We start from the raw sequence: 23,618 nt of genomic DNA, 5'->3' as shown, positions 1-23,618 counted from the left end.
CAGTATGACATTTTTTTAAAGATTTATTTATTAATTTATTAGAAAAAGAGAGAGAGAGTGGGTGCACGCTTCTTGGGGGAGAGGGATAGGGGACAGGGAGAAAGAGTCCTAAGCAGACCGTGGTGAGCTCAGCCCAAATGTAGGGCTCAGTCTCATGACCTGGAGATCATAACTGGAGACGAAACCAAGAGTTAGATGCTTAATAGACTGCATCACCGACGTGCCCCAACAGTATGAAAAATTTGTTGATAGGGTTTTTAGATTCCACATTGCAACTAATTTTTAAAAAACTATTTATTGTGTTTCAGTATAGTATCAAAAAGAATATTCACGATTATCTGCAGAGGTTATTAAAATGCTCCTCTCTTTTCCACCTGTGTAAGTGTCTGAGAGTGTATCTTTTTCATATACTTTAACCAAAACATATCAGAACAGATTGAATATAAAAGGAGGACTCGGTTGTCTATGAAGTCAGACATCAAAAAGATTGACAAGCATTTAAACAGTGCCACTCTTCACACTAATTTTTGTTTTGGAAAAATATAGTTACTGTTTTTTAATGTTTTTTTTAATGAATAAGTATTTTAAAATTTTCTCATTTTTTAAGTTTCCAATATAGTAAATCTTGATAGATATAACATAGAAACAATTTATTTGAGGTCTGCATTAGTCTTTAACAGTGTGAAAAACTCCCAAGATTAAAATATTTTACAAGCACTAGTCTGTTAGAATAATTGGTTGAATTCTGTAGGGCAATCCTTAAGTTTGGAAATATGGCAAGTACACATAATAGATAATTTTTATATTATGAGATATGATGAGTTCTTTGTATTGTTTCTCTTCAGCAATACATAGTCCAGTGCTCTGTGCGAAACCACAATGAACCTGTGCATTAATCAGATATTTACATAAATCTCTGCACAGGCATCTCAGATGAGTGGTCTCAAATGATTTGTGACTCTGCTTTTTTACTAAGTAAACCCATGCTTTTAGTATAACCAAAAAGAAATAATCAAAAATGGTTTAATCTGTTAAAAAAAAGTTGTTTCATACTTATTGGTCATCCTGTATTTCTGACCCCACTCATGATGCAACCTTTAGCTTTGCTATTTTCTCCCTATGTTTGTGAGGTGGAAGAAGATAAATAAGACAAATGTACTTTAGGTCCCTTTATAATTAATCACTGTGATTAATGACATAATTGCTTTTCTTTGATTCTTTGCTAGTGTTTGATTTGCAATTGCTAATTTTAAAAGAACCATCACTCATTCTTCTGTATCTTTAGGAAGTGTTGTGGTCTCTTGGTTTCCTCTCTCAAGTTAAATATATCTTTATTGCCTTCAGGTCCTTAGGAAAATGCATTATGCCAGTCTGGTAGAATAAGCTAGCCATTTGGCCCCTGGCAAGCAAATTGCCCTTGAATTACATTTTATTGAGAAATGTCTTTTTGAAATAGTGACTTTGTCAGTAAAAGTTGTGATTTAAGACTGCAAATGGGATTGAAATAGATTGGGCTTTCTGATTTCTGACTTGATAGTGTCAATATCCCTTGGCCCTTTCTTCCTCTGACTCACCCAGTGTGAGCTTTTTGACACTGGCACAGTAAATAGATGATTCTTGAATCCATGTGACCTCCTTTGGGGCTGTTAATATTTTTATGTATATAGAACTACTCTCAACTCACTGAAGTATATCAAGCCCAGAAAGTTAAGAGCCTAGTATTGTGGAGGGAAATAAGTCATTTGCGAGGGAATTCAAATTGCCTTAGAAATGAAAATGTGCTGATATTTTCCCAAACCCAGCTTTTTATTTTCAGGCTTCCATTAGAACTAGCAGTTCTTCAAAAAGAAACCTCAACACACCCCTAAGTTTTAGCTCTGCTGCTCGCTGCTTTAAGTAGGCAAACTGAACTGAGTGATTCAAAAGAGGTATGAGTGATCTTCCACTTAACTTTATTTTTTTTTTCAATTTTTTTATTTATTCATGATAGACATAGAGAGAGAGAGAGGCAGAGACACAGGCAGAGGGAGAAACAGGCTCCATGCCGGGAGCCCGACACGGGACTCAATCCCGGGACTCGATCCCGGGACTCGATCCTGGAACTCCAGGATTGTGCCCTGGGCCAAAGGCAAGCGCTAAACCGCCGAGCCACCCAGGGATCCCTGATCTTCCACTTAAATATTGCAGACTTTCTGCCAAAAATAATGATTTTTTTTTTTCTTGGCTGTATTAGCCATAGACCCATATATTTCTAATGACTACTCCAAATGAGATTGAATAAAGACATAGAGGAGGATAGTTGTTATAAGAAAGGGCCATTCTTCCAATTTGCTGTAGTTCTATAAGCAGTTTGGAGCAGCCTTATTTGACACTATTCACGATGGGGAATAGCAACAACAAAGTCAGCAAGTGAGCATCATGGTGAAGAACAGTATTCCTGAGTCAGAAAGTGCCATTCACTTGTGACTTTGGACTTGTTACTTAATTTTCTGAATCTGTTGGATATTATAATATGTCTCACAGCATTGTTATAAAGATTCAAGGAGATAATCCATGTAAATAATCCATGTAGAACAGACCTTGGCACAGAGTTAGTGTACCATGAAACTTAGTGGGTTCTATGTATATATTACTATTGTAATAACTATTACTTTGGAAGAGTATGATACAGATTCCAAAGAACCATTGACCTAGAAAATATGTCAAAATTTTCAGTTTGAACTAAAGACAATTCATGCCTCTGAAGTGAGAGGCTGATGAAAGATTAGTATGCTGCAAGTACTATAGTCTTACGTTATTTAAAACCAACTCAGCAGTGGAATCATTATGCCTGAAGTCTGCTTATTCTTAATCAACTATATTTATTTGGAGAACCGTACTATTTGATTTCAAGGAGGAATTTGATGGTCTGTTGATTAACTGAAGGATATAGAGGATTTCTTCCTTTTTGGCATGGGGTGGGTCACTTTTGTGCCAATTCTGGGAACAGTGTATCTCCCGAAGCTTTAATTCAGTTAACTAGATTGGCACCTTGGGGCCCACCAGACAGACTAGATTCTAAACCATTCTGGCAAGAAATCTTGTCCTAGAGGCTTTTAAAATTTTAGGCAATTAATCAGTCATTTTATAGTAGGTGAAATTATTAGCTCCCAACCTAGGATTATCCTGGAATTTACAAAGTAAAAAGAGGCTATTTAAGGACTGTGTAATTAAGTGAAGTAACATGCCATCAGTGGAAATTTGTGCTATAGAAATTTCTATTCCACAACTTGTTTGGGGAAGAGGGATTAATATGTCCTAAACCATACATTTATTATATATTTGGATAGCTGAATCAAAGTTTATAATTTAGTTAAAAATTTTTTTTTAATTAATTAATTCATGAGAGACACAGAAAGAGAGAGGCAGAGAGAGAAGCAGGCTCCATGCAGGGAGCCTGTTGTGGTACTTGATCCCAGGACTCCAGGATCATGCCCTGGGGGCGAATTTTTTATTTTTATTTTTATTTATTATTTATTTAGGTTCTTGTATGAATTCTAATTAAGAGACATTACATTCAGAATTATAGCACTTGTAGTGATCATTTTCAGGAGACTGGAACAGCTTCTTTGCCACTGAAGGGGTACACAGGGTGCGGCTGGCTGTTTACCTGAATGTACTCTTAAATACGTGACTACTACCGCTCTAAGTTTCTTAGTTGTAGCTCTGTTACAAGTTCCTGACCGCAAGTTCATGTTCCAGGCTTTCTTTGCCCACAAGGGCTGGTTACAAGGGAGCCGACCCCGGCAGTCTTAGGGTGAATTGGGAAAGGGCCGGTTAAATGAGGAGACAGGCCACTCCTTGCTAAACCACTGAGCAACCCAGGGATCCTCTAATTTAGTATTTTTAAAAGAGGTGTAGTCTTTCTGAAATATATTCAGTGATGTTTAGGGTTTAATTCTTATTTTGCTTTATGGTAGTCTTTATCAAACAAATTATAAGATGATGAATTTTCCATTTAAGAGTACTCAATGCTGGCTTCAGCTCTTTATCATCCAAAAGTACATAATTAAGAAAACTTGAGATGAAAGATAATATATGTAGAGTGCCATCGTTCATTAGATCCTTGTTACTCAAAATGTGTCTGTAGATTGGCAGCATGGGCATCAACTGGGAGCCTATTAGAAAGGGAGACTAAAAAAAAAGGGAGACACTCAGACCTTTCTAGATCAACTGAATCAGAATCTACATTTTAATGGGAACTCTAGATCATTTGTATGCACTTTATATTTGAGAAGCACTGTTCTACAGCACAGGATACTAATCAAATAATTTGAGAGGTGGCCATCAGCTTTTAGTACCTTATCCCAGAGTCTCATCCTTCTACTTAACAGTGAGAGTCAGAATAATTTTATGAAAATTTTTCTTCAAAACCTACAAATTAACAAAAATTAAGCTTAGGGGATCCCTGGGTGGCGCAGCGGTTTGGCGCCTGCCTTTGGCCCAGGGCGCGATCCTGGAGACCCGGGATCGAATCCCACATCGGGCTCCCGGTGCATGGAGCCTGCTTCTCCCTCTGCCTGTCTCTGCGCCTCCTCTCTCTCTCTCTCTGTGACTATCATAAATAAATAAAATTTAAAAAAAAAAAAAAAATTAAGCTTAGACCCTTCAAGTACATAAAAAGTACAGAAACTAATAGACTATCTGTAAATCTACCACTGGGTTTAAAGAAATAGTAATTTTGAGATTTCATCATATTTGATTCACCTCTTTCTCCCCTCTGAAGAAAAATTTCTATTGAGATGAAAAGATGTTGCTCTACAAATATCTGTTCAAGTTCCTCTTTTAACTTTTTTTGAGTATATACATAGAAGTGGAATTGCTGGATCAGATAGTAACTTCATTTTTTATTTTTTTCAGGAATCAACATATTGTCTTCCATAGTGGAAGCTTTTCCTTCCTATTTTCTTCTGAGAGTTTTATGGTTTTAGTTTCTATGTTTGTACCTTTGATCCATTTTGAACTAATTTAATATATGGTATAAGGTATGAGCCCAATATCATTCTTTTGCATGTGAATATCCAGTTTTCCTAGCAGCATTTGCTGAAAAGACTCTTTTTTCCCTGTTGAATGATGTTGGCACCCTTGTCAAAAATCTTTGACTATATATGCAAAGGTTTGTTTCTGGGCTCCCTGTTCTACTCTACTGGTCTATACGCCTGTTTTTATGTGAATACCATTTTGATTACTGTGAAAAAAAAATGTAAATCTATCTGAAGATATATTTACAGGTAGTACAAAGCTCTCTTCTTTCTTTCCATCTCTAGAGAGGTGACCATTTGTGAAGTCAGTATGTATAATTTTCATGAATATTGTCTTATATTTATTATGTCTTTGTATCTACCCATTTATAATTTATTTTTTGTGTTAAATTTTTACTTAAATACTAGTGCTATGGTTAGAATATATGTGTCCCTACCCTTACTCATATGTTGAAGTTCTAACTCCTTACATTGATAGTATTAGAAAGTGGGGCTTTTAGGAGGTAATTAGGTCATGAAGGCTATCATGAATGAGATTAAAAGAGACTTGAGAGTCTTTCCCTTCTACCATGTGAGAACATAGCAAGAAGTTTGCAATCTGTATCAGAAAGAGCACCTTCACCAGGGCCTGGACATGCTGGCACCATGATGTTGAACTTCCCAGCTTCCAGAACTGTGAGAAATTTCTGTTGTTTATATGCTACCCAGTCTGTGGTAGTGGCCAAAATGGACTTAGACAACTAGCATACTAAATATAAATTTTTCCAGTTTGTTCTTCAACTTCAACAATATATTTTGAGATTTATCTATCCTGATGTGTATATTCAGTTCATTCATTTTATTTGTTTTTTTTTTAAGATTACATTTATTTATTCATGAGAGACACACAGAAAGAGGCAGAGACATAGAGGGAAAAGCAGGCTCCTTGCAAGGAGCCTGATGTGGGACTCAATCATGCCCTGAGTCAAAGGTAGATGCTCAGCCACTGAGCCACCCAGATGTCCCCATTTTATTTGTTGTATAGCATTCTGCTGTATTTACATTAACTATAAGTATCTAAATCTGTTTCTCCAATGAGGGACAGTTACGTTGTTTCTAACTTTTGAAAAATGTCAAACAGCATTGCCACAAACATTTTTGTACATCTCCCATGTGCAAGATTTTTTGTAGGGTAGAAAACCAGAAGTAGAATTTCTGGTGCTAGAGAGTAGGTTGGGGAATGATACCTTTAATGATGTAACCTAAACTTTTAGGACTAAGTTGGATATAAGCAGTAAGGGACCATTTTTTGAACTATCATTAGGTAATTGGTTAGATTATATATGCCATTTCCAATAGATTTATTCTAAGGGATGCTGTTTTTATTGTAAAAATGTGATGATGGATGAGTTTGATCATCTGGTGTCATCACTTGGTCACATGGCTAAATCTCTTAGGAAGTAGTTCTGATGGATCACTGACAGCCTTGACCTTAAAACCTCCCAAATTATTTTGTCACTTGTTAGACAACTTGAGACTCTGATACTCTGAAGCTAATCATATTGGTTTCAGACACATGCAATTATAAGTACAAATGTATCCTTAATTTTTAAAAGTTTTTAATTTTAAAAAAATAGTTCTGCATTTTTAATCAGAAATCTTCATAGAATTGAGAGATACGGGGTTATAGAAGCAGATAACTCAGAGGCAGTTATTAACTGAAATCAGTTAGCATTCTAACTTCTCCAAAAATGTATTTGGCAGAGCGAGTGCATGAAGAAGAAATTTTTAGAAAATAAAATAGATACTCAAAAGCTAAGTCATTGAGATTTCTAGAATGAATAACTACTGATCCCATCACCACTCAGGCTGTCATCCTAGAAATAGGTAGACATGTCTGTGATGCAGAAAGCTATCAGGAGATGTCTCTGTTTGAACCAGAGAACCAGTATTCTAGTAGGATCATTGCTTTCAGCCAGAAGGCCTGGGATTGAGTCTTGGTTCTGTTACTGTTTGATTGATTTCATCTTGTCTGAATTCTCAGTTTTCTCATCTACCAAAATGTGATGACAAAACCATACTTCTAAGGATTTTTTAAAAAGATTTTATGTATTCATTTTAGAGATACAGCACATGCTCAAGGAGAGGGGTGGGAGTGTGGGAACAGAGGGAGAGGAACAAGCAGACTCCTCACTTGACCCCTTGAGCCACCCTGACTCCCCACTTCTAAGGACTTTTTTGAGGATTCACTGAGATGATGCATGTTACAGTTGTTGAGGATTGTAAAACCTGTACATTTTTATAATCATTAATGGTTCCCTCATAGTCATTGAATGCTCAGGTCCTGAGCAAGAGCAAGAGTGTACATTTGATACATACTGATTATATTTTAATAATAGCAAAATGTCATATTTTACTGTTTATTCTTTGATTCTCTGTTTTCTATGAGATTATAATTTTTGCCCATTTTAGTTTTGCTGACTATGATGCAACCATGGACCTAACTCAGGCAGACTGATAAAGGATCATAGTACAAATTGAGGCCATGACCTTGAAAAAGCAATCTGTCTGAGTGGTGGGGGTGATTATATTTTTTCTTTTGGCTAAAGTCAGTTGTTTCAATTAAACATTTAAAAACTTTGAGATAAAGGCAGTTAAGCATCCCCAATGGTTCATTCTATGAACTATGCTCATATTATAACTAGTTCTAGCAATTTGTGTTTGGGCACAGATTGTAATCCTGACAAATAAATATAAATTGTATCAATCCTGGAAGATACTCATTAGATGTGATGAACACAAAGCTTTCTTAAATTGAACAATACATGCATGGTATGAAACATGACAAAAGATAAAATGTTCCATTGACATGTTTTGAGAGAGCTAGTTTGGAGAAAGCAGTTATGCCAGCCATCTTCCCCCAACACTACTTGCCAGCAAAATTCTTTGATTCAAAACAGGATTTCCTGTATGCTACCAGAAGCATCTGTGACTTTCTTTTTTTTTTTTTTTTTGTCAGTTTGTCTAAAGTTCCTCATTTGAGCCTCTCAGTCTCCTGCCCACATTTTCCCCAAACCCCAGATATGGTATGGTGTAGGCTGTGCCTTGCAGAGGGTATTTGGCCAAAGGATAAGGAAGAGTGAAGGCTGAAATCCAGCCATGCACCTTCACATAAGTTTGTATGTGCTCAGAAGGGGTGCCTTTGCCTAACTTGCATAAGGGCTGCCTGGCTAGAGGAGGCTGTATTGTCTTCCTCAATGTCTTACTTCTCTCAGTTCTCCATACCCTATTTTCCTTTTTTTTTTTTTTTAATTTTTATTTATTTATGATAGTCACACACACACACAGAGAGAGAGAGAGAGAGAGAGAGGCAGAGACACAGGCAGAGGGAGAAGCAGGCTCCATGCACTGGGAGCCCGACGTGGGATTCGATCCCGGGTCTCCAGGATTGTACCCTGGGCCAAAGGCAGGCGCCAAACTGCTGCGCCACCCAGGGATCCCTCCATACCCTATTTTCCATTCCTTGCTTGGCCTTTAAGCTGCTTATCACCACACATTGGCCAGATCTCCTTCTAGTAACCCTCTCAGCCTCTGTGCCTCTCCATCTGTCCCACAGGCCATTTTAAAGCACCCTTACTGTCTTGTTTCCAAAAAACCTCTCCTAACTTGGATACCTTTTGTAAGCTAGATTCAAGTGTGCATTTTTCTAGTGTCATTCAAAGCAGATGAGTTAGACTTAACTGGTTTGGTACATTGATTTCTGTGACTAGAAAAAGAATTAAAAGGATGAAAGCTAGGTTGAGTTGAAATGTGAAATTTTAAAAAGCAAAACAGGAAACAAATGTTTGCTCGGCCAGCCATTTCCTACTGAGGCTCTCTGTGTAACGTGGTCTATGAAGAGTTCACTGTTCAGCCTTAAACAGATTGAAATGACTCTTGGGGGGAAATCCACCAAAACCAAGGGCTGTGTGGAAGTGATGTGCAGCGCCAAACCCCTGAGCTGCTGTAGAAAGGCGGGTTGTGAAGGCCTATGTGTCTGTGTTAAAGGGAAGTCTTTGAAAGCTATCTTTCTAACAGGATAAATGTGAAAGCCACCGAGGAGGGGAAAAAAAAGCAGCACAAAACGGCCACTTGAACATTGCTTCCTGCCCATGGAGCTCTCCCTCTTTGCTGACAGTTATTCTTAGGCCTTCTTTGGCTTCAAAGGTTTCCTCTTTTCTATTTTTGGTAGCAGAATATGGATTTAGATCTGCATAGTCCCTCTCTGCTGCTAATCCATGCCCTGAAGAGAGTAGGGCTGCTGTTTTCTGTTAGCTATCAGTTCTCTTTTCAGCACCTCCAAATGATTTTTAATATTAAGGACACAGATTTATGGGAAGGAGTCATTGAGTTTTCAAACTGATTTGTAGTCTCCTAATTTGCACATTCCTTTCTCCAGCAGGGGCATCTCAGAGATCATCTCAAGTAATGGGGACTGACTTCTGTGATGAGTGAAAGAATCCAGGTTGGTAAAACAGATGGCCATCAAATGACCAGAAAGTAAGCAAAGATGATTTGCACTGGAGTGGCATATAACGGATTAAGCACAATTCCATCTTGGAAAGAAATAATTGATGCATATGTAATCTAAGATTAGCTTAATCTATATAAACTGTAGCAAAAAGCTACAAGTTATCCCAGACTGGAATGCTGAAGCCCCCTGGCCCCTGCAAAGGAAAACCCATTACCTAGAGCAAGCATTTTTAATTTCACAGGTGTTTAATTTCATGCCCTTTAATTTTGTTTCTTGAGTCACTTCTGTTTTGCCTGATCTCATGACTGCCTAACTAATGATAATTACCTTGCAAAAATTGTTTTCTATATCCAGATACCTCAGCATTTTTTTAAAAAGAAATGTTAAGTGATCAAGTCCTCCTATAAAAATGTGGGGCTACCGTCTTGGCTGAATGCAGCACTGGGGATCAAAAGTGCTACCCCCTCAGACTACCTGCCTCTGCCATGTGCTTTTAATTAGGGTCTTCCTCTATGGCTTAAAAAAAAGTGACAGTCTTATGCTTCAGAAGGATTATTGAGGGAAGGTGTAAACTGAAGCATCCAGGGGTCACTCCAACTCCTGAGGGTTACCCACACATTTCTGTCCATGATGGCATCTAGGTTGAATTTCATAACTCTCTAGAAACTGTGAACCCACACTCCACAAATATTATATGTATACCATTGATTCTATTTTGCTTTGCAAAGAAAAAATGAACAGAAGGATCTTGGGATTGGGGGAAGGATGGAACTTTGAGAGTTAATTCAAGGCACTTTGCAAATGTATAACTGGCAAGAAAAAAAACCAAATCTATGCCATATATTGGGTTTTCAGCACTGGGAAGGTGTCTTTAAATATATTTTACATAATGGTTTGGAGCAGCAGACTCCATTGTCTGCTAAGTGGAAGTATTGACAGTGAGCTAAAAAGCTACATAATAGAGTTAAAAAGAAAACCTCCCTTAACTTTTCCCCAGAGCATTTTTACCCTGCTGAATATTTTAGGGGTTATTTTAAATGTGTCCCAATGTCAGACTTACTCAGAAAGAGAGCTTTGTGTCTCCCAAGAGAATGATAATTTTCTTTTTCTTTTCTTTTTAGTGGAGCAAAATGCTAACTTTTAATAGACTAGCTTTTTCCATATACAATATGTTCTCCCTCAGAATTCCTAGGCAAATATTCAAACTCTCGGGTTGGGAAAGGTTAAAAGGAACTGAAAAAATCTATAGTGGCTCTTCCTGAGATGCACTCCAACACTTGGCAGGATGAGGTGTTCATAGCAGGTGCTGGATTTGCTATAAATGGACAATTTATAAACAGATCTGACAACTGGGAAAACAGAGCAGTGGGGAATGCTGACATTCCAGGGGCCTGTGGTTGATTTCCTATCAGATGGTCCTCAGCATGGAATTATTGATAGCTGCTACTCTGAAAGAAGGCCAGTTGGCTGATGCATAAAAGGGCTGTACCTCAATTCATGCCTGATCTGCTGCTAGATTTTTTAAATAGGTCAGTGCAAATTAGCTTCTTCAGGTTGGTACTTCCTCAATTAGCAATTTAATTGCAAAGTCTTCTCCCTTCTTGAACTTAACTCTCTTACTTGTCTGAAATGCGATGGACAGAGACCTGAGAGAAGTATGACAGAAACAAAAGAGGATCCTGAGGGCAGTGGGGGAGGGTTCAGAGCAGCCTGTGGTGCCCAAGGCCAACACAACCTAGCTAAGGCAAGCCTTGTGTGCCACTGAGACTAGCACTTTTGGCTGTGAGTCCTGGGGGAGAAAGGAGCAGGGCCTTTATGCACTGAGCCCTGGGGGAGAAAACAAAACATACAGCAAACAAATCTCATTTTTCTTTTGACCTTTGTGAAGGCTTGCCAGTACACTAGGATATTCCCAAGACCCTTCGGCAAGGTCTACTTTCAGAAAGAAAGCATTGTGTCTCCCAAGAGAATGATAATGATCACATTGATACATTCTCAAGATCACATCCATAGTTTCCATTGTTTTTATTTATTTTTTGGACAGGTTCCCCCCCCCCCCATAGAAAGGTTCAGTGTTTCCTGTATAGATGGTATTGGACAGCATTCTACTGTATGTATCTACAGCCTTGCATTGGCATAATTCTGATCAGAGCTAGTGGAGTGGCCATACCTTTTTGTTCTAGCTGTATGAGTAGTTTTTCTAGGAGACATTTGTTTGGCTGGGTCTCCACTTTTCTCCTGACCACACCCTACTGTTTTTCTCTTTAGAGGAATAGACTGAGGGCCTGATCCTGAAAGGAATTTTGACTTCCTTACAAGGACTGAAAATTGGGCAGGCCTGAAGATTAGGTTATAGGATTGGATGCATACTCTAGCACAAGGGTTGGCTGGGGATGAGGACTCTAAAAGTGTAAAGCATAGGGCCTTGAGGGAATCCAGAACAGGGACTGTCTGGTGCCACATAATGGCTAACATAACTGGACTAGGAAGGGATCTGAGGCATTGAGGCAACTGACACTTTTGTTAGTTGTGGGTAGTCTTGTCTGTGATTGGAAACTCTTGAGAATCTTGCCTCTGGGAATCTCAGTTATATCAGCTGTGGTATGCTCTCTGGTAAACGGATGACAAATCTTATTGCGGCATCTGTTATTTACATAAAACCATACTGGGTATCGGAGGCACAAGAAGGTTTAGGTACAGTACTGCCAGCCAGAAGTTTATGATGTGATTAGAAAGATACACTATATTCTTTTTTTTTTTTTTTTTTGGATACACTATATTCTTATGAAAAGATAAGATGGGAGCAGCAGAGCAAGTAAAATGTGTGGACTATGAGGGAAAGCTTTGGAGGTGGCCAGGAAGGTGTGGTGGCTGGAGGGTGAGAGAAGCCATGAGAAGAAAGATTGGGTTGGAGCTGGGCCTTGAGAAGAGTGGGAGAATTTCAATAATAGGAAATGTGCAAAGGAAACTATTCTAGGTGGGGAAATATGCTGACAGCCCTGATGCAGAGATGACCCCTGAGTTTGGAAGGAAAGAAAAGAAGAATGTCCTGGTGGGTAAGGCTGAGGAGTTATACAGATCTAGAGGTCACATAGAGTTTGGAGTTCATTTGCTAGACATTTCTGATTAGGTAAGGGAGATGAGAAAAGCAGGATGTCAGGAAAGTGAAGACAGAAAAGAATGGCAGTCAGTGCAGGAGGACATCACAGGGTCTGCTCTTCAGTGACCAAGACTTAGGTCTGTGGAATTTAGTGGACTCTGTGTTGTGTTCTACTAAGACACTCTATGTAAACAGAGCCTTCCTTCTTTGGTGTCTCCCTTCCTCCCTTATAGTCCGTGCACACCATCTGACTAAACTAGGGCCACACAAGCTTCTGCTTGTGGAGTTTCCCCACAAACACAGAGCCAAAGTGAAACAAAGGCAGATTCATTTTTTAAGTTCATTGCTTTGACTCTTATTTGCTCATTCTGGGATTCCCATTAGTGTTGCCCTGATTGATTTGAGGCCTTACTGGACGTTTGGACAATTGCTTATTTTCATAACTCAGAAGGTCATCTCTGAGCTCTGGAACATCTGCTCAACTTCACAATTTGGGCAGAACCACAGACCTGGGAGTGAGGGTGTGTTCTGCCTTGGTCAGGGAGGGCTCACCTACTAATACTTCTGGGAGGACATGAGTGTGGACCCTCTTTCCTAACACTTTTCCCCTTACTTTTTAAACATCTCAGTGTGTGGCCTGCAGACAGCTTGGGCATCACCTAGGAAGCTCCACTCTAGACCTACTGGATCAAGATCTGCTTATTTCGTAAGGTCCTATGGAATTCATATGCCTATTAGAGTTTGAGAAGAGCTGCTTTTAACCTACCTGGTTGGAAGGATCGCCTGTGCAGCTTTTAAAACATTCCTTGGCATATTGTCTATCCCAGATGCATTAAGTCAGAATCTCTAGGGGTGGAGCCCTGGCACTGCTAATTTTTTTTTTTAAAGTGTCCAGATGATTCTATATGCTGCCTGAGTTGAACACCACTGGCCTATGGTCTGTGTTAGCCTCTGTGTTTCCAAGGCACCAAATTCCCCTCGTATTGTAAAACAAAACATGACTAACCTTTTAACCACAGATTCCAGACAGAGTGAAAATACTGTTAATTAAGCATTTATCCAGAAGCTGGTTAGGAACTCCTGGCCAGGAGCAGATATAACTACTGGATTCACTTGTGTCAAGATGATAGTTTATTAAAATTCCTAGTCTCAACTATTCTTTTCTGGCTTTAGAGGGTGGCTCCTTGTAGAACTTAGAAGACAGTTGCCCTTGCCCTGGATCTTCTTGGTATCTAAGGAGATGTACCCAGGCCTATACTCTGAAGAATCATGTTCCTGTCTATTATAGCAGAAATATACTGAGGAATTCAGAGTATTGATTTTCGCACAAATGGTCACCTTTAGGAAACACAAAAAAGTTTAAAAGCAGTTTCCCACCAATCCTCAGGCTAGGGTAGATGCCAGAGTTTAATAACTGTATCATAGTTATTGTAATACATTTTTTCCCCATTAGGGCTTTTCAGTTACTTAATACCAGAGTCCTAGGAACCTTCACCCATGAATTTCAGTGAATCCCAAGTCAGTCCCTGATTTCCCTCAGTCCTCCTCAGCTCTGATACAATATCAGGAAACTTCTACCAACACATTCCAGTTCTGAGCCAATTTTGGTTAAGGCTTTGAAGGTATTAGCCACTAGAGTTCTCATTGTCTTATACCTGACTTTCCCTGCCCTCCCTACAGCCATGAGCCTAAGTAAGCATTGTTATATGAGCCTTGGCCTTGTTCTTCTCATTACTTATTTTTTGTTCTCTTAGAACTAGGATTGAGGGATCCCTGGGTGGCTCAGCAGTTGAGCACCTGCCTTCGGCCCAGGGCGTGATCCTGGAGTCCTGGGATCGAGTCCCTCATCAGGCTCCCTGTGTGGAGCCTGCTTCTCCTTCTGCCTGTGTGTCTGCCTCTCTCTCTGTGTCTCTCATGAATAAATAAATAAAATCTTTAAAAAAATTAAAAAAAAAAAAAAGAACTAGGGTTGAAGCCTGCTTAGCTGGAGCCTACACATTTTCCTTAACTCTTTCTAGAGACCTTTTCCCTGGACTAGATTCTAGATTCTGCTTTAAACTAAGATATTCTAGAATTCGTGGTTGATACTTGTCTGTCTGGGGTCTCCAGGTGCTGTGTCCACTCAGCATCTCAGAGCATCATTCATACTGCTCTACATTGAGCTTGAGATTACTTTGCTTCTTTGCACACTCTAGTTTGGACTGCTGGCCACTCCCCTTAAGGCTTACATTTTACTTGGTCATATTCCCTTAGCTTTGGCTCCCTCCTTTCTTGGGTTTCTCTCTCTTCCCTTTGGTTTGGCATTAGGGTCTCAGCACAACTCATTGCTCCTACCCTCACTCAAGATACTGCAGTAGCAGTACTCATTCAAATGTGACAATGAGGAGACAATATCACCAGGACCATCACCATTCTTAATAACAATGGTAACATTTTGTTCGTAAAGATTTGGAGATGAACTAGACAGTGGTTTTGAGAATACCCAACTGTCTCACTTCTGGCTTGAAACATCTAAGGCTTCTTTAGTTCTACATTGTAACATTGTAAGTCAAGATAAGATGAGCACAGAAAAAAAATCTGAGTAATTAAACTGAAATTTGATGCTAACCTGAAGTGATATTTATGTTTGGTTTTGTGGTTGGTTCATGTATTGATATGTGTGGGTGTTATAAAATACTTATGTATATGTATCTTTGTATAAATACATATGTACTGAAATTATATATTTACTGAAAACATTACAGGGGTGTTTGTGAAGTGGGCACCAAGTCCAAAAATAAAGTATTGTTTTACTGAAGGTAAAAGATTATCTGCTAATTGCCTTGTGAGGTGCCTAGGCTGCCAGGCCTGGCAGCTCCTTTGGGGACAGCAGAACACTTATTTCTCTCTGGAAGAAGATTCATGAGGAAGATCAGAGGATTTTAGACATTGTTGCTGTCTGTAAAAGAATTTATAATTTGCACCTTCCTGTGCCCAGTTGCTCCTAGGCACCCTCACTCTGGTGCTTGAAGTTGGTATGCCTTGTGTCCAGACAAGTAGCTTCTTGGGCTATTAATTATGTAATTAAAAGTCTAAACCTTTTCATTTTAAATGATAATAAAATGTTTAAAGGTATGTTGCTTGTAAACCTATTTTATTTTTTGTCTTTCCATTTTATTGCCTTTTATTGAGGGCTGCTAACTGGCCAAGCCAAGCTAATCACTGCCCTGTTGTTTTTGGAAGACTAGGTGACACCAAGACCATTAATGACTCAATAAATTTGGGCTACAGAAAAACCTGACTGCTTTCTTCTTGCTCCTTTTCATATTAATCACATTGTTCTGCTTTGGCCAAATCTGAGAGGATGGGCACTGTGAAGTTGGCTGTTGGTTAGAATTGAGAACACTGGTTGATATAAATAAATAAATAAATAAATAAAGTATAAAATATAGAAAAATAAAATAAAAAATATATATCAGAGTGAGCAGACAGACACTCAGGGACCAGGAGAATGAGAGGGTCAGGGGGACCTCCAGAATGGGAAAAGGGAAGGAGAAAGGATTCTAAACTGAGAATTCCACCCAATATTAGAAAGGTATCCAGCTTCTGATTAAGATCCATGGCTTACTCTAGTACTGATCCAATATTATGTTGACTCTTCACATGAATTAGAATCTATTGATCACCTGAATTAGAATGAAACTCTAGGCAGTTCTAGGGGGTTTATGGGTCAGAGTAGGTGGCCAAGTCCCTTTTTTTCCTGTCTTATCATTAAGTCTAACTTATTTGTAAAGTGAAGAAAAATCCAGCAAAATCTTTTATCCTGGACTCTTGGTGTTAGTACACTTACTATAAATTAAAGACTGATAGTCTTTTTGGGAGATGAACACAAAGGAATAATCTAGTGCCTATCACATAATGATACTTAATAACTTATAGAATGAACGAATTATTGCATTCTTTTTTTTTTAATTTTTTTTAAACTTTTTATTTATTTATGATAGGCACACAGTGAGAGAGAGAGAGGCAGAGACACAGGCAGAGGGAGAAGCAGGCTCCATGCACCGGGAGCCCGACGTGGGATTCGATCCCGGGTCTCCAGGATCGCGCCCTGGGCCAAAGGCAGGCGCCAAACCGCTGCGCCACCCAGGGATCCCGAATTATTGCATTCTTGATAAAACTCTATTTGCCTTAAAAATTATATCGAATATACCTTTATTTTACTTTTAGATTTATTTTTAAAATAAGGTATATTTTTACAATACAAAAGTAATTTGGGGGCAGCCGGGGTGGCTCAGCGGTTTAGCACCGCCTTCGACCCAGGGAGTGATCCTGGAGGCCCAGGATCGAGTCCCACATCGGGCTCCCTGCATGGAGCCTGCTTCTCCCTCTGCCTGTGTCTCTGCCTCTCTCTCTCTCTCTCTCTCTGTGTGTCTCTCATGAATACATAAAATCTTAAAAAAAAAAAAAGTAATTTGGCAAATACAGAAGAGTGAGAAAAAAATCATTACTGGTCTCAAATACCACCTCTGTTAATATTTTTTGTATTTTCATACAGACTTTTCTATCAAGAATTAAAATTTTTTAAAAAAATTTTGTCAGAGAAGGTCTTGGGCAGGCAGAGTGTGGGTATAATGTACACAGTTATTTTAAAGTTTTAATTCAATTAAAATTAATTTGGATTAGGAGGCTTCTGCCATCATTTGGGGAATCACTATTCTTTAGCACATTGTAAAACTTGTTCTAAGAATTTAGAATAGAGTTAGAGCTCAAGCAGAAAAAATGCTCATTGTTGATGAAGTGATATGTAGAAAGGTTCAATAACCAGTTAGTTAAACGTGATGCTTCTTCTAGGACCACCAGCTCGTGTTCCTCTTTCCTTCAAAGAAGTATACTTATAGCAAAGCCACAGCAAGGTGGAATAACCAGAGATAATTAAAGATGGTGTGGAATTCCTGCAAAGTATCTTAATGTGAAGTAAGCTGATTCCATAGAGAAAATGAAGTAATGTTAGGTAACAGCAAAATGGTTAAAAGTGCATGCTTGAGAATTATAATTCTGGGTCCAAATTCTGGGTCTACCAGTTACAAGCTCTGTGGCCTGGGGCAGGTTTCTTTAATAACTTTTTTATTCATATTTATTTATGAGTATCAACTACACATATTTATTGAGTATGAACTATGTGCCAGGTACTCTCTGTGCTGGGGATACAGCAGTGAACAAAGCAAAGCCCCCATGAAGCTCATATGCTAGAAGGGGATATAGACAGTGAAAATATAAATGTGCAGATGGAAATAAGTGGCAGGGAGAAAAATAAAGCAGGATGAGAGGGAGAGTGTCAGAGAGATTGCTATTTTGCAAGGGTAATACCTCACAGATAAGATGACGTTTGAGTGGAGATCCAAAGGAAGCCCTTGGTCATCTCCAGCCACAGTTTCCTTGTCTCTAATTGGGATGATAGTATCGGATATTCTTAGATTAAGATATTCTCACAAGGTAGCATTGAGAACTCAATCAGAGAACGCACTAGAGCAAAATGCCTGACTGATGATAGCTACGGTTATAGTCTCCTTCCTTCTATGTCAGATGGAAAAATTAGGTAGATCTGTAAGGACCTTGGTACTCCCGTGATGAGTAGTCTGACTTGCATGATGACACATGCTTTTAATGGAATCCTGATCCTTATTCTTACTCCCATTTTGTACTTAGCCATATCTAGCAAAACTGCCAACCCATTTGACATCAGGTGGAGATCTTATGCATGGCTGAAAACAGCTAAGCCATATTGAAAGGATGAGAACTCAAGGCTGAATTCCCTACATGATATGACTTTTCTTTGTAATCTTTGAACCAAAATGCTATCTAGTGGGTGAAAGTAATTGAGATACTTCTGTTCATATTCATAAGGATGTTTTGTGGGTATAAGACTTGTCCTTGCTTGAAGGGATAATATTAAAACTCATTAAAGTTTGAGTACAATGGTGCTTATTATAGAGAAACTGAAAAAACAGCTAAGGGCTTTGCCCGGTTGACATTTCTAAAGTTAGTGGATCTTAAAAAACAGAGCTTTTTTGCACTTCCATGGTCCCATGAGGTATGGAAGTCTTCGTGTTCATCTACCAAGATCTGAGAAATGACTTTGGCTGCATTTGCAAATTGAATAAAGTGCTTAAATCTGTATGAAAATGTTCATATACCAGGAAATACGATTTTAAAAAAATGATGGGAAATTGTTTCCTAAAACAACCATTTGGAGAATTGCTCCCATGCTTTCTGAACATGTTTCTTTTCTTTTAATAAGAACAACTTTCTCTAAATCCTGTTGTGTTGGGGTTTCACTCAGAAACATGGGTCTAAATCTCACTAAAGGCACTGCTATCCATGAATGTTTTGATTTGCCTATTGATCTTTTGTTTTGTTTTTTACTTGGTTTGATTCAAAGTGCAGAGTGGTTCTCTGTGAGGTTTTGTCAGATAGGCTAGACTCTTGCATGCTCTTGAGGCTTCTTGATACTCTAAAGAGGAGTTTGCAGATCATTGCAGGAGTCAAATTTTACCTGACTGCTTTAGTTTGGCATTGTAGAACTTCTTTCTGGCTAATTCCAGATCTATAAATGGATTTGTATTTATGGAAGAATTTGACCTTCCCATTTTAAAGACATTTCCCATCTTAAAGGTACATGTTGGCCAGTGTTTCTTTTTCATTCCTGACAGAGGTACATTCGTGGTGCTCTGAAAAAATTTATTGGAATGAGGGAGGCTGAACCATTTGTCAGCAGTGGGTATACATCGGCTCATGCACTGCTGTTTCACAGTTGATGTCTAATTGTTTAAGGCTGCACATTTTCCCTGTTATGTTTTCTTAGGCCTCTTCACCATGAGCCCTTCTGAAGTACCATGGAGTCTTTAGTCGCTACAAATTTATTTGAATCTAAAGGTCCTTCAGTCTGTATTTGTGAGAATTTCTCCCACAAGGAGGGCTAGGTTTCAATAGGTTTGGACTTAACCCCCTCCCCCTCCTTTTCTTTTTTTTTTTTAAACAAAAACTTTAAGAAGCTGAGGGAAAAACAAGATAAGTGCTATGTTTTCAGTGGTAGGAGAAATACCCAGCATGCTTAACCCATGTCAGGTAGCAAGAATCTCAAAGACGGAAAATAAAATGTGATAAAGACAGAAGAAAGATGTGTATTTTGCTTTTGGTTGTTTGAGCATTTGGTCCATTTTATTGCTCCATGTGAGAATTTACAGTGAGGGCCTCTAATATATTTATTGCCTTTCTTACATTAACTTTTGTGGCAATGGCAGGTTCATTTGACACTTTCTTGCTTAGTGCACACCTCATTGTGATCTACTAGCCTTAGTTGTGGACTTGACATACCCAGGACTTATCAATTCACAATAATGCCATATTGCTTTTCCATCCTCAGCAGCATAGCCATTAATTACCTAAAAGAGGCATGTGGCTAAGGACAGAGGCCTGCAGTTATGTGATTGTGAGGCCCATTATGTTTCAACAATTTTCATTAACATATGTCTTTTTAGTATCTGTTGATTGAGAAATTACAAAATGTAAATTTAAAAAGCTATTGCAAATTCAGGTACATGGTATCTGTTTAAATGTATATATAACTGTTCATCAATTTTTAGTTATATAATTAATATATGTCTACATTTTTACTGGGTAAATTAGATATATCTCATAAAGCTGTACCTTCCTTCTCACTTCTTGAGCTTTGCCCCATTTCCGGGCCTCTCCTTGGAGGAAACTGGTATTAGTACTATAACTTGTATCCATCCATACCTTTCTCCTGCTATCTTATTAATATATAAAAATCTGTATATATTTGGTGCTGCTTTCTATGTGTGGTACATATGTTCTCTAACACACACTGTACCATACTGTATGTATTATGCTGCAGCTCAACTCTGTCTTGGAAATCATTTCATGTCAGTTTATAGAGAACCCCACGTATTCTTTTTAAACTATATGTAATACCATTGTTTGTTTATCTATTCCCCTAATGTTGATCATTTGCATTTTTCCTAACACTTTGCTATTATGAGAAGTGCTGCAGAAAAACATCCTTTGTATATATGTGCCTCCTTAGGATTGTATAGTTTGCCATTTTTGGGATAGGTACCAAGAAGTGGACTTGTGGGGAGTTCTCCTTTTAATCAAGTTATATTTATTAATCACAAAATCTAGATATTTAAAGTGTAGTAGAATATATATGTTAAGGCATTGTTTATTCAGCCTAAAGATAATGCCTAGACCCAAAAGGATTAAAGGACTTCCTGTTTAGGAGTCTCTAGCAGAGGGGATCCCTGGGTGGCGCAGCGGTTTAGCGCCTGCCTTTGGCCCAGGGCGCGATCCTGGAGACCCAGGATCGAATCCCACGTCGGGCTCCCGGTGCATGGAGCCTGCTTCTCCCTCTGCCTGTGTCTCTGCCTCTCTCTCTCTCTCACTGTGTGCCTATCATAAATAAATAAAATTAAAAAAAAAAAAGGAGTCTCTAGCAGAGTGGAAAGAATGTAGGTCTAAATATTGTAGGCCTTGATTCATCATGCACTGGCTCTTTGACTTAATAGGTCTAAGTGCCTTTCTATTCCCTCATCTGTAAAATTGTGAGAACTAATTCTGTTTACCTCACTGTTGTGATGAACAAATGGGAAAATCACATAAAAGTTCTTTAGATTTTTGGGGCATTTGGGTGGTGCAGTTGGTTAAGCATCTTTCCCTTGGTTTTAGCTCAGGTCACGATCTCACGATTGTAAGATTGAGCCATGTGTTGGGTGTTGGCCATGCACAGTGTTGGCCATCTGTAAGAACCACTACATTGTTCTGGCAAAGGACTTTGAGAAAGCATACAAGACAGTCATCAAGAAGGACGAGCAGGAGCATGAGTTTTATAAGTGACCCAGACCTTGTGGTGTGAGGGCAGAGGAGGGAAGGGGACTTCTCTCACCTTCCTAACTGCTGTCGCAAAACCTAGTGTTGTTTTTTCTTTACCCAGGAATGGTTTACTCAATAAAGATACAAGATTGAAAAAAAAAAGTGTGGAGTCTGTTTACAATTCTCTCTCCCTCTTCCCCTGCCCCTCCCCTCCATGCATGTGACCCTTTTGTCTCTCTCTTAAATAACTAAATCTTAAAAAAAAAAGTTCTTTGGATTTTTTGTTCCAGCATCCTGACAGATTATTATTTTTTTTTTAATTTTTTTTTTTATTTATTTATGATAGAGAGAGAGAGAGAGAGGCAGAGACACAGGCAGAGGGAGAAGCAGGCTCCATGCACCGGGAGCCTGACGTGGGATTCGATCCTGGGTCTCCAGGATCACGCCCTGGGCCAAAGGCAGGCGCTAAACCGCTGCGCCACCCAGGGATCCCCTGACAGATTATTGTAGAAGACCTGCACACAACAAACACATGGGAATAATTAATTTTAAAAAACTCATAAAATATTAGAAATAGAAAGTGGTACTTAAAAGGAAGAAAGGGAAATCTCCTAGTACCAGAAACAAAGAGGGAACACAAATCCAGAGTGGTAAGCTAATGAACAGATGTCACCGTGGCCCAGAAGAGGATTAGACCTTGATATATGACCCAAATGCCTAGGTAGATGGTGGGGTTTTATTTTATTTTATTTTTTTTTTTTTTTTTTTTTTTTTTTTTTTAAATTTTTATTTATTTACGATAGTTACACAGAGAGAGAGCTAGAGAGAGGCAGAGACACAGGCAGAGGGAGAAGCAGGCTCCATGCACCGGGAGCCCGACGTGGGATTCGATCCCGGGTCTCCAGGATCGCGCCCTGGGCCAAAGGCAGGCGCTAAACCACTGCGCCACCCAGGGATCCCGATGGTGGGGTTTTAATGCCAAAAGATCTATCCTTGGGTTACTCAAGGCTCTTGAGATCCTAGCATGAGGCTAGGCCCATGCCTTCTCTTTCAATAAAAAGTGAACTTTAAAAACTCTCCATTGGTCCAGCAAAGCTCTGATGCAGCTCATGAGTACCCTGGGTTCTGGTGAAAAAAAATACATCCGCATGAGCGTGCTGGCCTGGTTATAGAATCCAAATTTACCCTACCAGCATCTCCGGGAATCCCAAGCTGAAAAATCAATATACAAACTACTGTAGAGTAATGAAACCCCCGGGGCTTCCTTTATAGGAAAACTCAAAATCATTCCCAAAGTACATTTCTGCAGTTCACAGCATACAAAATTCACACACAGACACATACATACACACATGTGCCATAGAATGAAGTAATAGGGGAATAAAAATTTGGAAAATTTCTATCCCAGGAACTCAATAAAGTACTGTGAAATTTAGGATACTATAAAATAAGTATGTTTAAAATAATGAAGGAAATAGGAGGTGAGGGATGGGCAACATGAGTAAAGGGAAGTGGGAGTTACAAACTTCTGGTTATAGAATGAATAAGTCATGAAGATGAGAGATACAGCATAGGGAATATAATCAGTGGTATTATAATGCCTTTGTATAGTAACAGATGGTAGCTGCACTTACTGTGGTGAATATAGCATATTGCGCAGACTTGTCAAATCACTTTTATATACCTGTAACTAATGTAACATTGTGTTTCTAATGTATTTCAATAAAAAAAAGTTTTGAAAAAAAAGATGGTGTGAAAAAAATCATGAAAAATAAAATTAGGGGAACATTATAAGGAATGAATACTAAAACAGAGAGCTTGTTTGTTTGAAAAATATCACATAAAACTTTAGAAAGGAAAAGTATAGCTATTGAAATTGTGCTTTATAAATAACACATGATGAAAGGTAGGGTTTATTAAAATATAATTATTAGTGATTAGTGAAACTAAAGCAATGGTCTGTATTAGTATGCCAATATACTTGTAATGATTTCCTGTTCACCTAATTATTTATGTATTATGTATTTTTTAAACTAAAGTAGAGTTGACATACAGTGTTATATTAGTTTCAGATGTACAACATAATGATTAAACAATTATATATATTATGCTCACAACAATAAGTGTAGTTACT

At 38.6% G+C, this 23,618-nt stretch overlaps 1 long non-coding RNA gene across 2 annotated transcripts in view; it reads left to right on the top strand.

Moving 5' to 3' along the window:
* LOC111092268 overlaps window positions 1–23,618 on the top strand; it is a 65,298-nt gene that overhangs the window by 20,341 nt on the left and 21,339 nt on the right. For both annotated transcript variants that reach the window (XR_005355526.1, XR_005355527.1), the window contains exon 2: window positions 9,439–9,504. This is a non-coding gene — a long non-coding RNA (uncharacterized LOC111092268). The remainder of the gene's footprint in view (window positions 1–9,438; window positions 9,505–23,618) is intronic.

This window comes from Canis lupus, chromosome 2 (genome assembly GCF_011100685.1).
Source record: "Canis lupus familiaris isolate Mischka breed German Shepherd chromosome 2, alternate assembly UU_Cfam_GSD_1.0, whole genome shotgun sequence".
Classification (NCBI taxonomy): Eukaryota; Metazoa; Chordata; class Mammalia; order Carnivora; family Canidae; genus Canis; species Canis lupus.
This window is presented reverse-complemented; position numbering and strand designations above follow the sequence as displayed.